Consider the following 14,858-nt stretch of genomic DNA (forward strand, 5'->3'; position numbering starts at 1 on the left):
CTATTCATCCTTTCCCCTCCCCCAATTACTGATATTTTACTGTTCCATAGTTTTGCCTTTTCCAGAAAGTCATTTATTTGGAATAATACAGTCTTTTGAGATTGGTTTATTTCAATCAGTAAAATGCATTTAAGTTTTCTCCATGTCTTTTCAGGACTTAATAAATCATTTCTTTTTAGCATGAATTCCATTATTGGGATACACAATAGTTTATTTATGCATTCACCTACTGAAGGGTATCTCCGTTGCGGGTTCTGAGTTTTCTACTTGTGTTCTTCCATGAATGAGTGGCATAAATAATTTAAATAATTAAAAAATAAGTTTTAAAATGGATTTGAATGCCCAGGGACATTGCATAAGGCTTTAAATTTGCTAGTTACTTTGAGAAATGTGAGGAAGTATAATGACAAAGTGGTAAAATTGCTTCCATATCTCAGGTCTCAGACTTTTTCAGTAAAACATTTTTATTGCTTTGCTTTCTTTCTTTTATTTATTTGGTAAATACCCATAATATAGAAGATCAGACCATATAACTAATGATGCAAAGATTATTCTCTGTTTCATTTTCTTGATCAAATTTAGACAAAAAGAGCACAATACATACTTGACCAAAAAAAATCATATACATATATATTTTCAGTTTTAAATATTTTATTTAGTAATTTAAAAAATTCATTCCTTGATATTTATATCTAATTTTTTATTTAATTTATGATAAAGATAAAACACACAAAACATATCCTCTTTATATTTGAAGAAGATATTCTATATGTTTAACATTTCTGTTTCATACATTTTTAAATCTTTTTGATAAGATATAATAATTTGAGTCTATGACCATGCTAGCCTGAACAAGCCCAATCCTGTCTGATCTCGGAAGCTAAGCAGGGTCAGGCTTGGTTAGTATTTGGATGGGAGACCACCCTGGAAGACCAGGTGTTGAAGGTGTAAAACATAAATAAAAAATAAGAGATTATAAGCTGATAAGGTCCTTGCAATCTGTGAGGTCAACCAAGGAATGCCTAGCCAAAAAAAAAAAAGAGAGAGATAATAATTTAATTTCACTAAATACCCCCAAACAAAATTCAATAAAGTGACACTTTGTATATGTTAGAGCTAGTATGTTAAGTGGAATTACTTTATTTGCAAAAGCTTACTCCAATTATTGAATATATATGCAAAAAGTTTTTTATTTTTCTCAAAGTTCGAAGGTTATTGGGGAGCAACTATGATGTACTAGAGAAATTTATTACTATATTTTAATATGAATCACTTCAGAAATATCAGTTTCCCAATATGATTAAATGAAAAACAAGTATTTAAATTAAATATTAAAATTTTAATTTAGCATATCCATAAAATAACTCCACATATATGTAATAATTATTGCTACACTTAACTATTAATATAAATAAGATAATATAAAAATTTTATTGAGTTAGGTTTTGAAACTACCTCTAATGTAAGGGATATAATTTCAGTTTATCAAAGAAAAAAGTAATAAATTAAATGTTATGTTACATTACTTTCCTGAGAGAGTAATGTAAAAGTTAAGAAATGTAACTTTAAAACAGAGACTATTTAAAAACAGAAGAATAATAGTGAGATTAGTGACTATTTTAAAAAAATGTATGTCCCTCTTTTTTTACAGTTTAGAAGCAAATTTGTAACATTTTATGATTTGATGCCATGTCAAATACTTTTATTTGAAAAATATATATAGTTGAAATATAAGTATAAATCCATTAAAGAAAAATATTTATCAGGAATATCATGATTCCTAAATTAATTTTTAAGGAAGATTTGAATGACAGCTAGAAAGCTTTCTTTTTCCAGTTCTATAGCTATTTCATAAAAACTAAGCATAAAAGTCAAACAAATCCAATTGCTCTTTTGGAAATAACTGCCAGCAAATCAAGTGGCATGTGAATAATATTCTTCCACGTCTTAAAAAATATATTTACAATTTACATTTGTTTGGACATACAAGTTTATACAGCATTAAATTCTTATGTACAAAAATATAAGATTGCATACAATACTATTTTGCCAAAGTATTGCTTAATTAAACTTATTTCAACAAATATCATCCACCTAATATAAGATTAAATATAAAATATTTAATTTAGCATTGAAGATTTTATAAAAATGAGTAATTACCCTAGTCTTTCAATGTAGTAAAATTAACATGTTTGATATTTGCTGTGTCTATGACACCCCTGAGGAGGTTATAGGCCTAAATTCATTTATTTATCATAACATTCTTATATAGTAAATATTGTTATCTATATTCAAAAATATGATGAAAATGAGGTGCGTAAAAAGAGTACATCTTAAAGTCACAGAGTTAATAAGTTGTCCTTTCAGCCATCTGAAACCTGGTTTACTGCTGGAAAACCTGATCTCTAAAACTGACTGTTCATTTCTCTCCTGTGGTACTTCTGTTTCATTCTCTGAAGGCTGCTCTCCACTGCAGAGACAGATTTCAGCACAATAATTCTTTATAATATATTACATCCTGCTGTTGAGAAGTTATGTTTTCCTTAAATTATACTTAAAAACTTTAGTTCTGTTCAATAAATATTTTTTTATCCATTCTATGTTTTAGTCAGTACGCTTGATAATGGAGACATAAGTAGGCATATTTTCCTTCAAAGATTTGACTGTGGTGGGCAAGATAGACATTCAAATACAATTTCAATATAGTACAATAAGATTAGTAAAAAAGGAGCTTTATTGAAATTAAATTATTAAAGAGAAAAACTAGGACTTTTTCCTACTTAATCTTCACTAAGTTACTGAGATTTGGGGTTATTATTTCACCATAATTTATCCTAACCTGATGGATAAATATAGTATTTTACAAAATCTAATTCAGACATCAGCAAACATTTTCTAAAAAGAGCCATATAATAAATATTTTAGGTTTTGTGAGCCAAATGTTTTTTTCTGTCTTAGGTCTATTATTAGTAGTAGTCTTTATTTTTTAGATTTGATTTAGATTTACAGAAAAATCGAGCAGATGGTACAGAGTTCCCTTATACCTTCTGCACAGTTTTTCCTATTATCATCTTACATTAATATAGTTCATTTTTTACAATTAATGAACCAGTATTGACACAGTATCATGAACTGCAGTTCATAGTTAATTTGCATTTTCTTAATCATTCCCTAATGTCCTTTTTTATTCTATGATCTTATCCAGGATATCACATCATATATACTTGTCTCATCTTATTAGGCTCCTCTTGTCTGTAACAGTTCCTCAGACATTCCTTGTTTTCATGACTTTACAAGTCTTGAGGTATTTTGAAATATACCCTGCTACTGGACTTCATCTAATACTTTTCTCATTATTAGACTAGAGATAGGAGTTTGAGAATGGAAGATCACAGAGGTAAGTTGCTATTTTCATCACATCATATCAAGAGTACACACTATCAACATGATTTATGGTTGTTGATGTTGACCTTGATCACCAAACTGAGATAGTGTTTGTTAGCTTTCTACATTGTGAAGTTACTCTTTTTCCCCATTCCCATATTGTCCTCTTAAGAGGGAAGTCAATATGTATGACTCACACTTAAGGAAATAAGGAATTATGCTTCTTCTCTTTTATTTTTTAAATAATATTTAAAAGTGCAAAAAAAGCATTCTTTGTTCATAGATAAAACATAAACAAACAATGGGCTGGGTTTGGCCTGCAGGTCATAGTTTGCTGACTGTTGATCGAATTTGTTGATTGTTTTTTTTTCTATTTATTATAAATGACATGTACAGAATGTAATAATGGTATGTTATAAAATATATTTCTATGAGTCTTTTTATTACACAATTGCATTTAGATTTAGAATATATTTTTTATAATGTTTATTTTTCTAATTTACAGTTTAATACATGCTTAATATGCTATAGGTATAATAATATAAAACAGAAAGTTACAATTGTATGTATTTTCCAGATTGTTAAACAAATATTCCAACAATATATATTAAAACATTCATTTTTTTGATGGACAGAGAGTTTGAAATACATTCTTGATTCACAAAAAGGATTTTTATCTTTGTTCTTGATTCAGCTCACATTACCTGCACTTTATAATAATTAGTTCAATGGAGAAATGTGAAAATGTACATATTGTTCATAAATAAAATGTAAAATTGAAAATCAACATTATTTCATACAGAACAGAAAAGTACCCCGAGCAGAAAATAAATTTAAGATTCTAAGTGCCAACAATTACTAGTTATAAGTATTCTTAATTTATGCATTTTTAGCTATCAGTTGTTTGAAGAGCTCTCTCTCTCTCCATCTATCTAACTGTATCAGTACTTGCAAATAAAATACTAAACAGAGCATGATTTTGCAAGTTTCCAACTTATATAGCCTTAATAGAAATAGAAAGCTTTTTCATAGATAAAATTTATTTATTTAGGTGTTGCTTGAGGCTGTGAGAAAAAAATTCAAAGTGGTGTGGCAATTTAAAATCTTTCATGATAAAACAAATATAAGAATATTTATTAAAATATAAAATTTGAAGCAAAAATACAAAAAACGATCCATAATGAGAAAAATACATGTTTTTTCAATTTATATCTGTTATACTTTTAATCTTTCTATTAGTTTCTGTAAGTGTAAATATTCCTAATAATTTTATTTTAAAAGTTTCTCATTTAGAAATCTGGTCTCCAGATGTTTAATTTGAAATATGACAAAAAATCTCCTGATCTACATAATTAATTTCATTGCAAAACATCTCCTAAATTGTTTTTAACCCAGAAAAACTTGATGGCAAAGAGATCTTATAGTGATTGTCTGAAATTATCTTCAAACATACAAATGCAATCACTCTGTACATTCTCAAGTTACTTATAACTTTATAGTGAAAACAAAGGTATTCATTCATTTATGGATTGTAGTGCTGTATGTGTGTGAGTGTCTGTGTGTCTGCATATGTGTCTTTGTAAAATATATTGAAATATGTTGACTCTCTGCCCTAACTTTCACCTGCCATTGCCTTCAAATTGTCACTGCCTACTCACACACTAGTGATAACTTGTACAACTATTGCAGGTATTTCAATAATAATAAGTGGATAGACGACACAAAATAGTGAAGAGTGAGAAAAAACAGGTAGACTACTGATGAGAACTGGTTTAATACCAATTTGAATTTTCAAGTAAGTTGAGAAAACTACGTTGTGCTTTAAATTTAACACCTCACTTAAAATTATTTATTTTTATTAATAGGTTTGGAAAATGTATATGTTACATTATTCAGTAAAAATAAGTTTTTTAAAAAAATTAAGATATTGAAATCCAAAGCCAATATTCTTTTCTCATTTATTTGTTGACTCAAATATATAATTGTTTTACTATGTGAGATATTTTTCTGTTCCTGAACCAGCGTCACATTATTTTAAGTAGTTGAAGTGGTAATACAGTTCATTGATAGTGGTATAGCTATTCACTTCTCATATTACTTTACATAAATGTTTTTAACTATTGACACTAATTTATTTTTCCAAGTGAATTTTAGAAATACTTTGTCACATTTTAAAAATTCCTTTAGTGTTAGGTTTGAAATATTAAATTTATATTTTTATAAAACTATTACACAAATAGTTACAATATTACCATAGTGGTAAAACTTTGGAGGTAAAGTAGAAGCTGTGAGAGTGATGTAAGAGCTTATTTCTAATTTCAATCGGAAGTTGATATTTAACCTGATACCTAAAAGATGAATAACAAATAAATATTGATTTTTGTATTTTTACTATGTAAGTGGGCATTTAGTGAATCTTATTTCTAGGTATAATAGCTTTGCAATTGATTCCTTTAAGTTTTAAAGGTAGGCAATTATATCAACTGCTGATAATGGAAATTTTCATCTCTTTCAATATGAATCAGTGCAAGAAATAATTAAATCATATCAGTATTAGTGGGCATCAACTTCTTATTATTGCTGGTAACTAAACTAAGACATTGGAATGTTGCATCTTATATTACTACACTTAATGCTAAGAGTGTACTCTGACTCTGCATCATGTAAATCTGTTAGTTTAAAGGTAACATTGTATACAACAAACATTTGAATAAAAATTTGGATTTAGGATTCTAGAAGTATAAGTATTAACTTTGTGTTCATTATTTGAAGAAAAATGATTACATATTTTTCTTGTTTTTCTATTCCTAAAGGTAAGTTAAACATGCTATTCAAAATGTATTAAGTACATCTGAAGCAAACTTTTTTTTCCTATTGTATACTCTGCACAAAATTCTAACAACTAAATAGTTGTAAGGTGGTCATGACAAACTTGCACCCTGTCCTCTGTCCATACAAGCCTTATCCTTAAATATCCTTGAGTTGTATCCATGCTATCTTTTTAACTTTACCAACATATTTTTTATGTGGTTTGGGGTTCTTATTTAAAACTTCTAATTCAGAATATAAATATTTTCTGTTTTAGAGACTATATGGGCTATAGGTTTATTAAAAAATGTGGCTTATACAGAATATTTGTTATTATGAACAATGTGAAATTGAATATCATTTGTGATTTATTATACACATTAATCATTTGTAAATCTATTTTATAGTTTTAGAACTGCGCTTCATAGTATCATATGTTTTATAAGAAATTGTATACATAATATTCTTAACTATTCTTAATCACATTCAACTAGGTAACTTTGGCTGTTACCAATTTCTCCAGTAACTATTTAGCCACATTGACTTCATTTTAGACACCTTGGAAATGTACATGCTTATTGTATTTGCATTATTTTATGGATGGTAGAATGCAATAAACATAATCCTTCAATCACTCTTCTAATTCAAATGATTGCATAACATTAAGAATCATAATCATAAAATCTCTGTTTTTGTTATTAAAGCAAACAATTATATAGTAATGTGAGATAGAGTGACTTATACTGAATCTGTGATCCAGTCCATTTTGATTTGCTATACTAGCAGTGCAATTGCAAGCGATTAAATGTCAAGGGAAAATTGTGAGGAATTTAATTTAAATTGACAAAAAAATACCACCCTCTTCGAAGAAATTTATGGTCATTAACAATGCTAAATCTCTTATTATTAGCACATTAAATAACACTTTATAATAACATAGTGCTTGAATCATTGAATAAAGAAATTATGCATTAATTTCTCTGACTACTTCAGGTAGAATATTTTTTAAATAGTTTAAAAAATAAAATATTAATTTTTATTTTCTTTTAAATTTCATTGGTTAATAAAATTGTATAGGTTTCAAGTGTATAATTCTATAATAGGTCACCTGTATGTCGTATAGTGTGTTCAGTACCCAAAGTCAACTCTCCTTCTGTCACCATATATTTGACCTCCTTTACCTTTTTCTCTCACCCCTTTTCCCTCTGGTAACACGAAATTGTTGTCTGTGTCTATGAGTTTGTGTTTGCTTGTTTTTCATTGGCTATACCCTTTTAACTTAAAACACTATTCATCTTGTTTACAAGTTTATATTATAGTCATATACACAATTTCCAATTTTCCTATAAATTAAGAATACTAATAAAAAGATACATCAAATCTATTTACACTTACTTATAAATATTATTTGCAGCACAATTTAACTCGTAACTTCTTAACTGATGGAGGATGAGAACCAAATTATTTAGTGGACACTTCTAGAATGTTTTCACGTGAGCTCCTGAGAGGTTCCTTTGCAAACTTGAGTCCTTATAACTGAGAGCAGTAACAATTCCAGCAGCGCTATCTTAGGTTGACTGACTCTATTGGCCTGTTTCATTTTGCCAAGCCCCCCACTTCTGATACGTGCAATTGCTCCCTTAAATAAATTTTGGAACCTAAACCTTCTTTTGGAAGAAACTCTAGCTAAAACACATAGAGAAAAACCAAAACTAAACTAAACAAAAAATCTTAATGAATTTGTTATAGTTAAGAATATACAACAGGTACTATTCAGAAAATATATACTTGGCCTTTCTTTTTAGAAATTGATATATAATATTAATCAAGATTAGAGTAGGATTAGTAGCATCTAGTAATGTAGCAGATATTTTTATCTATAGATATATTTATATATCTCTAAATAGAAAATATATGGGAAAAGAATAAAGACTATTTGCCTTCATAGGTAAAAAAATAGAAAAGAAAGTAAAGAAAGAAGGAGGGAGAAAAACAGGAAGGAAGGAAAAAGGAAGGAAGAAAAGAAGAAAAAATTAAAGAAAAAAGTGAGGAAGAGAAGGAGAAAGAGAAGAGAAAGAGAAGATAATAAGTGTGTGTGTATGTGTGTGTGTGTGTGTGTGTAGAGAGAGAGAGAGACAGGCAGAGACAGGAGTCAGAAAAGTTACAAATAAAATTCAGTTTCAGATTAGGACTTGCTGAAATGTTATGATCAATAAGTACATCAGTATGTTGTCAAAAAAGAATAAAACTGAAGAAAGTGTTCATCATAAATAACTGTATAATATGTTCATTCTTTAGAAAGTAGTTTATCAATATGTTAAATGATCATAAAAAGTTTGATACTATTCATTTACTTTAAAGAAGAAATATGAATCATAGAATGTCTACCATATAGAGTTTTTCAGCAGTTATATATATATATATTGCAGAACAGTTGTATGCCACCTCTTTATCTGCAAATATATATATATTATTTATGTAAGTTATTATATATCTGGTTTGTGGAATATTTTTACTCATCACACTCATAAGTATAAAGAATTTTATATTAATATGGCAGTGTGAAAAATATATTTATAAAATAAAATATAAACAGACTTCAGGGAAAAATATAGGGACACTTGTTTGTGTTATGGCAACAGATTTATTTTCAAGTAGCTATCTTTCAATATTTCCCATATTAGAGTGGTGTTTTATATTAATTTATATTACACTATTTCCAATAAAATAAAATATTAGGTAGAGCTGATGATGTTTAAGGAGAACGGATAACAACTATCATTTGTCAGATCTGCACCTCATCCTGATATGTAGTTCAAATCCTTAAATTAGTTCAGAATTCCAATTAGTTCACAATTTCTATTTAATTTAGCATGATTTGGGGATGGAGAGCAGATTTCAATACCAGTATGCACAAAGTGATTATCCATGTACATGTTTTGGAAGAAGGGACTGATTTCAAAATAAAATAGAACATGAGCATGGATCACTGATCTACCTTTCAAATATGTGTCTTTTCAGCCAGTCAAGTATGTACTTACCCAATAATCTATGTTATGCTGAGGAAAATCTCATCCCCAGACTCAGAGTATTAAGTGCTCATTTCTCTCCCAAACTACATGTCCAATGTAGGAACTATGGGCTATGATTGAAAAGCTTCTCTATTTCATGAAGCTACCAAAAGACTCAAACAGAGTCGTTTTCGATACCAGCATCTCAATAATGTGACCTCAGAATGTACTTTGTCAGGGGGACAAAAAAATTTTAGAGTAGCATTCAAAAACTTTGCTTCATATTTCACTGACCTTAATTGTCATATGACAATTCTGCTCTCAAATGCAAAAGGACTGGTTAATGTAGAGTTTCAAGTAAATTATTTGATAAATATTATATTTTATTCATGTTTTGTTGCCAAATATCCCCTTTGTTTATATTTTTGTATATTTTTTAAACATAAAGTACATAGTCAATCATCCTCAAAAGAAACAAAAAACCCATTTAGTCACTGTAAGCAGCTCAAATTCCAGAATGTCTGTGTGCTTTGTACTAATTTCAACAACAAGTCTGACTGTGGCTCCTAATACGAAAAACTTTGAACTAATGAAAAACTGTCTTCCTTTCACGAACTTCCAATATTCAATGATAAAATAAAATCTGCACAAAATTTTCCTTGTCAGAAAGGAAGTATGGAAGACTCTCAACAGTCAGAGGACTGTAGAATTTCTGAACTCTTACTGAATAGACATTGTGAGCAGGCCCTACAATCAATAGTGTTGGTGAAAATTCATTGATTAGATCCAGATTCTGCTGTCTAGGATTTGTTCCATGATACATTGTTTTCTATGGTCCTGGTCCTGCCCTCAGGGAAATGCTTCTTTTTCCTTATTTTTCTTGGCTTCCCTTGAGGGAATGTGCCTATTCTGGACTCATTCAACTTTTCAAGCTCATGTCCAATTAAAGAAATTGAGGAAAGAAGCAAAAGTCTAAAATAGTAACAGCATTTTTTAAAATCATTATTTCAGGTTTATACTTGCTTTACAAATATAACTCTCTCTCAAAGTAGAGTAAAATTTTTATCTATTTGATATTGGCCTATTGCATATGCTAGCTAATCTTCATGCCTATTGTTTATATTAAGACATGATTTTTATATCTGATATATATCATATATAATACATGTGATACATAAAATATATGTATACATATGTATATAACCTTCACTTTTCAACTGTCTTTAAATTTGAATCTGATAAACTGAAATTCGAGCTTTTGGTTAAAAGTTATAGCCTGATTTTCTCTAATTCAATTTATTCAATTTTGAGGTTTAACTGTCCTTCATATCTTTAATTTGATCTTTTCCTCTAGGCACTGGAATCCTCAGAGAATATTTGAAATAAATGGAAAGACTACACTCTTATTTTTATCTTTGCCAAAATGTTGAATTTTGATAAGGTGCTGCCTCTCAAAACCTTTATCATTTATCTCCTACTGTTTGAGTTTATTCATAGCATCAAATTCCAAAGTTCCAGAATGTTTTTAGTTCCTTTCATTTCTGCTTTTCAAAATTCAAGTTATTTCCTTATCTTATCTCTTTTTTAGTAATACCTGATAAAATTCAATCAATAACAACCAAAAACACTAATGTTCTGTTTTCGACCTCTTCCCCTAGAGCTACAAAATAATTGGACATGCAATCAGCCTCACAAGAGTTTCACAGACATGGTATTATCAAATATTCTGCTCTGGCTTAATGGCGAAATCTTTCCAGCCTCTATTAATTATTTCCACCACTCCTAACTGATAAGCTTATGTCACACATTTCCAGTTTGTTGAGATGACACTTTACTCCTGAAACCAAAGTCTGTATTAGTCAGGCAATGTTAGATCATGCTGCAGTATTAAAGAAACTCAAAATATTAGTGGTTTAAAATAAATATATATTTTGTTCTTTCTCCATGTCCAACTCATGTCAATGATTGAGTTGTTTTCTACATAATTACTCAAAGTCCAAGGCTATATGAGATGCCATGAAGTGATAATTCTACCATGTCACTGAAAGCATCAGCTATAATACTGGCAAAGAAAGACTCTCAGAAGATTATACACTGACTTTCATGTTTTATTGGTCACTACTTGTTAGATGATATAAAAGAGAACCTTAAAATTCCACTAAGACAATTTCAGACAGGCTTCTTCCTACTTCTAGCCCAATGACCTTCCATTTCTTAGAGCATTTATTTTAGGAAACATAATTGTAAATTCTTTGTTTGTATCTCTGAAATGTAAATTTTTAAAAAATACTCTTACAATCTAGAATTATCTTTTTCAAGGGCCTGGAAGCCATTCCTTTGAAACACAGTGCTCACAGACAATAATGACCCTATCTCCCACTTTATGTGGAGGTGAGGTGAGGCAAGAGGGTTTAGGACACTAATTATTTGACAGCCTTGCTCAAAGTCATAACACTGCCTCTTGTCATGACAATAAGAGGAAGTTTACTTTTCTTTAGGGTTAAGCCAATTACCAGACACACATGGCTTTAAATTCTTCCACTCTGGCTCTTAAAAATACTCCAACTTTCTTTTTTTAGCTGAGTTGAGCTCAGAATGAGTTTTAGCTTTTCTCCTATATTGCAACAACACTAAATAAAGTCTTCGTTTATTTAATTTTATCCAGGGAAATTTTTACTTTGACAGTGGAAACAAGAAATTTTAATAAGAATGGGGAAAAATGTGAGAACAAAAGAAATATTGAATAGTATAGTAAACAGCAATAATTCTTCTACTGCGTACCAGAGGCAACAAGTCTATACTTTCCATATATTATGCTTCTATAAACCTGCCTAGCCTGAAATTCAAGAAGTTAATAGCAAAAAAAGTCTTTTGTAAGTTTATAGAGTCTTCATTCATGGGAGCTAAACCTAGTAAGAAAAATGACAATCTCAAAAAACAAACAAGCAACAAATATACATACCCAATTCACAAACACCAAGCTATTTAGATGGGCCTTTGGAATTAATTAAATATCTTTTTTCCAAATTCTGTGCGTCTTTATTTTCACCACCCCACATTACCATATGAGTTTCCTCTGCACATATCTTTAGTTGCTTCTACACCACTGTAGAAAGTTTTTTAAACCTCTGGCTACTTTGACTCCATGAGCGGTTCAACTCTTTTGTCTATTGTACACTCTATTTTAGACAATCATGAGTATACTAACAACTTGGGCCCAGAGGCAAGTTAAACATGCTGAAACAATAAAGATTGCCAGTTGACTAATATAAATTAAGTGCTAGAGGTGGATTAGCATCAAATATATTTGATTCTGTAACTCAGCAATGCTCTGTGTTTTGTAGCATCATCATCCTAAAGCTTGTTCTCCTTCACAGGAAGGCTCAATCACCCTGTATAGTCACTCAACCAGTACCGTGGAGAGCCAAAAAAGTGACTTCTCCATTATTACAAAACTATGATAAAATTCAATTACAATACAAAAAAAAAAATTTTTTTCCTAGATGACTTCTGCTAATATTTTCTTATCTCCTCATAACTAATTCAATCATCATTCATTTTTTGTAGCCATTGCTCTCAAAAAACATTATGCTAAATAAATTATGCCTTTCCCTATGTTTTTCTTAGAAATCTTCCCCTAGAATATGTCAGTATTTCGGTAGTTTCCTAAAGAAGGGCAACAAATGTTGGTTTACCTGATTACCAATTATTTATTTAATCTGAAATAATTCAAATTGCAGCCAGTCTAACAGTTAAACATTTTAGAGTTTCCTTTTCATCTCAAACTCCTATTCTTCAACCACCTTTTTCTTTCATGCCTAAGGAATCCATATCTTTGCTTTTGCACACCCATTTACTTATTCATTCAATAAATATGTGCTAAACTGTTTCCTTTTAATTATCCCAATTCTTGGTTCTAGCTATTTTTTATAAAATTACATTTATTCATAATTAAAATTGTATACTTATTCTAACAAAAGTAGAAGAGGCTTTGTTCACTTCTTTCAACTTACAGATTATAATTGTTTTTTTTAAATAGTACGAAACCAAGGCAAATTTTCTAATTATAAATCTTACCAATTGTTTGAATAACACTAATTTTCTTTGACGCCATTTTATAAAATAAAAATTTATCTTTATAAATTTGCCATTACCAACCCAATGCAGTCTTTATAAGTTTCAATCCCTACTTTGTGAAAAATTTACTATATGTGTTTTTTTGTTAGTATCTGCTAATTGTAAAATCTATAATTTTTTTTTGCATACAACATCTCTATTACACTAATATTCTTGGAGATTAGCAGAAGCAAATTGGTAATACTAGGTGATTTCTTTTTCTCATAAATCTGAAGATAATCTTTTATTGACTTCTCTTTTTCACATGTGCTGTTGAGATCTATTATGACCTAACTAACATTCTTTCTATTCCAGGTAATCTCTGTATTTTTTCTGGTTGTTGAGAATTCTACTTTGTTTCTGGTATTATCAAATATGGTATCTCTATGTGTGGATTTAGTAATATTTGCTTCTTGAGTATGGTAGAAAATCCTTAGTCATTATTTCTTCAAAATTACCTATTCCTAGTATGACAACATTTTCTGGCTTTCATGTGTGCTTAGTATCATATCAGATCTAGCATTCCTCCTAGGTTTTTTTGACAAAGTATATTATTAATAATAATTTTAAAATAAAATATTTTAATTTGTTAGAACCTCCCAATTTCTTTTATATCCTACTGATGTCTAATCTATTAGTTTGTGAAATACATAGGTAGTAAATATATTTCTCATATAGTTAAAAAGTTAAATTTGAAAGTTATTACCGCAAACCAACCTCTCCTTTTTATATCTTTTTATGATGTAAGTAACTAACATCTCCCTTTCAAAAAGTGTGTGTAAGTTGTTCTCTGATAAAAATAAATTCACGTGGACAGAGAAGACATTAAACTCATCCCTTCACAATTTTGATCTCTGGCGGTAATGAAAGAAACAATCAATGTCACTGTCTCCACTAACCATATGATGAAACGACCAGTTTTGAAATGGGCTGCCTAAGCCTTGAGGTGTGAGAAGCCGTTAAAGCTGCCACTTAAAATCAAAAATTGAGTATTTTTGCTGTAAATGCAAGAAAATAGATGAGCATTTCTATAGCAAAGTATATAGAGAGCAAATAGAATACCCCCTAGAAAGTGTGTATACCTACCATTTATTCAAACTTTGCTACTCAAAATGTGGTTTATAGACCAGAACATGGGTATTACCTAGCATTTGATGAAAATGAAAGTTGCTAAGTGATGCATATGTTCCTGATCTATCAAACATAATTTGAGTAGCAAAAATTTAGTGTGTGATATGTCAAGCATTCTTTTTATTAAGTAAATGTGTTATTTTATTGCTACTTAATACTTTTCTTTTGCAATGAATACTTTCAGCAGCAATGACCTAAAATAAATGAAACACATTTTTAATGAAAAGATAAGTACTGCATATTCATTTCATCAAAAAAGTTGATTCTGAATTGCTGACTTGGACAAAAATCTGTTAACCTTTACGATTCATCTACCAATGAGATTACAATGATAGCTGCAGAAGTCACAAATATAATGAGGAGTCTTTATCATCTGTAAATTTAGATGTTATTTAATGAAGAGAGAGC

The 14,858-nt window shown here is 29.4% G+C and overlaps 1 pseudogene; it reads left to right on the plus strand.

The window, feature by feature from the left end:
* The first annotated feature begins 829 nt into the window (after positions 1-829).
* LOC120622639 (uncharacterized) lies at positions 830-948 on the plus strand (annotated as a pseudogene).
* Positions 949-14,858: the final 13,910 nt, after the last annotated feature.

This window comes from Pteropus medius, unplaced genomic scaffold, assembly GCF_902729225.1.
Source record: "Pteropus medius unplaced genomic scaffold, Ma_sr-lr_union100, whole genome shotgun sequence".
Lineage (NCBI taxonomy): Eukaryota > Metazoa > Chordata > Mammalia > Chiroptera > Pteropodidae > Pteropus > Pteropus medius.